The sequence below is a fragment of the Trichechus manatus genome, unplaced genomic scaffold (assembly GCF_000243295.1).
Source record: "Trichechus manatus latirostris isolate Lorelei unplaced genomic scaffold, TriManLat1.0 scaffold00030, whole genome shotgun sequence".
NCBI lineage: Eukaryota > Metazoa > Chordata > Mammalia > Sirenia > Trichechidae > Trichechus > Trichechus manatus.
Genome location: NW_004443966.1, coordinates 15,416,590 through 15,419,539, shown reverse-complemented (window position 1 = coordinate 15,419,539; position 2,950 = coordinate 15,416,590). Strand labels below are relative to the sequence as shown.

The 2,950-nt window shown below is 46.2% G+C and overlaps 1 non-coding gene across 1 annotated transcript; it reads right to left on the bottom strand.

Annotated features, from left to right (window-relative positions):
- Nucleotides 1–1,672: 1,672 nt before the first annotated feature.
- Nucleotides 1,673–1,734, bottom strand: LOC111820238 (U7 small nuclear RNA). Its single transcript, XR_002823790.1, has one exon. It is a non-coding gene; the product is annotated as a U7 small nuclear RNA (small nuclear RNA).
- Between the last annotated feature and the right edge of the window lie 1,216 nt (nt 1,735–2,950).

The window sequence follows — 2,950 nt, the reverse complement described above, 5'->3', positions numbered from 1 at the left end:
ATTTTCATAAAGAAATTTAATTATTTGGAAAAATAAACCCAAAATTAACTATATTTTTAAATAAATTAAATTAAAAAAAAATTCTTCTAAGGGCAAAGAGTATACAGTGGCCTTAAGTGAGATGCGATTCACTTTCTAAGCCTGATGTGGTTTATCTGACTCTCCAGAGGCCTTGGGCCGTTCCTGGCTTTGGTGCTATCAAGCCTTGTTTCGTCTTAGCTGTTGTGTAATTAAAGTGATCGATTGCTGAATTTCACATTAATTCTGTCATGTCATTTGCTAGAATCCCCTGTGTCTTAGCCAGTTTTCTTCATTCTATCTGCTCTGGTACTTTCTCCTTGGCTAGAGTCAGTATTTTATCAACCTTGCTCTTGCTTCTATTTCGTATGTCCAGCGTCTACCTGTCAACAGGACTTCTCCTGCCAGTGTGTGCTGGCCAAGTCTCCCACTGGGTGTTTCACACACTCAGGTTCTACCTGGGCAGACGAGGCAGCATGTTAAACTGCAGTCTGACTGAACTCTACGTGATGGGTTTACATGTCTACCTCCCTCCCCAAGACCAGGAGCCACAAAGGCCCAGGACAGTTTTACTCGTCTTTGACTTTCCGGTCTTTGGAAGAGGAAAATAAATTTGTGGAACAAGTGTCAAGGAGAGTTTGGATGTCACCTGACCTAGAGGCTTTCTGCAAAGTGGCCAGTTTATCCAGAGACCAGAAGGGGTTAGGAAGAAGGTTTTTCTGAACGCCTGGAGGGAAAGCCTGGGTTGGGTTAAGGGCAATGAGAACAGAGCAACGCTGTGCTCAGGTGTTTGTGGGGACATATGACTGAAGGCCTGCCTGCCCCCCTCACTCCTCAGATGATCTGCCCCCAGTCTCTACTGATGGGTAGCGGCCCCGCCCTGGCCCCAGTTAACTGCACCCATGTGGATGTCTGGTCCAAGCTTGGGATATCACATGTTTGGAACTGGGTCATGGAAACTTGGGTAGTTCCTGTTGGCATTTGAACTGGCAGGGCAGAGTGACCGTTTTCTGCTACGCAAATTGGGAAGAGAAAGCTGAACATCAGAGAGAGCAAGAGAGAGATCTGAAACAGAAGGTCAGAGAAAAGAGCTAGGAGACCATGAGGACCTGAGAAGGGGAAAGGGAAAATCTTGGGCCAGGTTCCGTGTCCCTGGCTCCAGGCCCTCAAGGTCCGCCAGCGTCCTGCTCTCAGAGCCTGGGATATTACCATGAACGTTTTCCCTAAATTCTCTCTTTTACTTAAGACAGTCAAGTAGCCTTCTGTTCCTTGCCACTAAATTATTTCTGCCTAAGACACTCATGGTTTTCCTAAAAACTTGACCTCATTTGCTAATGTTTACAATGTGCCTTTTTATAAATAATTCTACTTTTCTAATTAAAAATTGTTTAAATCCATTTGATCTTTCTAGTCGAAAAAAGATGCTAATGTCTCCAATTTATTCCTTTTGCTGCAGGAACTTCTAGTTGCCTACCTAATATTCGGAGTCCCTGCTTGGTGCAAATGGTTAACATGCTAGGCTGTTACCCAGAAGGTCAGAGGTTCGAATCCACCCAGAAGTACCTAACAAGAAAGGCCTGGCAATCTAGGTCTGAAAACTCTACCATCGAAAACCCTGTGGAGCACACTTCTTTTTTTTTTTTTTTTTTTTTAAAAGGGTTTTCCGGAAAAAACCGGAAAACCTACTAGACAAATTCTAAAAGAGCTGTAACACTTGGAGCACACTTCTTGTCTGACACACATGGGGTCGCCATGAACTGGAGTCCGCTCCATTGCAACTGGTTACTGGTTGTAATGGGCCTGAGAATTTGCATTTCTAACAATTGCCTGGGAGATGCTGATGTTGCTAATGTGGGAACCAGACTTTGAGAACCCGTCTCCACTGGAATCTAGGGGAATCAGCCTGGGGCCTCCTGCCACGCCTGAGAGGCAAGGGAGGTGCCCCTGGCTGCCAGGCACTGCCAAGCTGGGAAGCCACGGCCAGGAGCACAGGGGAGCACAGAGACACTGCCTCGCCAGCTCCCGAGCAGCGCACCTCAGCACCCCCTTGTGTCTGCCCCACACCCAAATCCTGGAGCCCCCAGAGGTGGCTCCTGGGCTGCATTCAGTTGACTTTTCAATCCCTTCCTAAAGTCCTTGAAAGGAAAAAAGAAGGAGAAAGATCTGAAGTCCTTACTCTGCACCGTGGAAAAAATATTAAGGAATTATCATGTAGCCTCAAACCCTATATATGCAAATATGCTCATTTGAATAATGCCAATTTATATGCCTCATCAAATTAGATATTCAAATGCTAGCCCGTGTAGGTACAGTTGTTCCTCTTCCTGGTTCGGTCTTAAATAGTCGCGTGCAACGAGCTTCCACCTTGGGGCCTTGTCTCTTTAGAACTGAAAGGGGTAGTTAGGGGTTCGTTTTCTGGAGTATAAATTGTCCCTCGGATGGCCAGGCTGCTCCTGTTTTTTGTAGCTTCTGTCGTAGTAATACAACCATCTCCTTCTCCCACGTGTGGGGCCCTTAAAAATACATTTTTTTTTTTTTATCCCTCTGAGTTTCACAACACCCCTGGGAGGTTGCCAGGGTAGAAAGTGGGGCCCACACATCAGCAGCGGGGAAATCAAGACCTGTGGTTACCCAGCGCGCAAACTTGGACTCAGACTTGGGGTTCTGGATTCAAAACCCAGGCTTCTCTGCCCTGCCATGTTAGTCCTACTCTTCGTGAAGTTCTTTTTGCTTCTGAAGATCAAAATTGATGACAATTGTACTTACGCAAAGCTCTTTTTATGCTTCTGAAAGAGTTCTTCAAAAAATATCAGAGGCCTTCCGCTCGGTCTCCCCATGCTCCCTGCTGATCCTTGTGAGGCAGATGGAGACAGTTCTTCTCAATCCCCTTGTGTAGACAAGGAAACTGAGGCTCCAAGTTACAGGGCAGGCT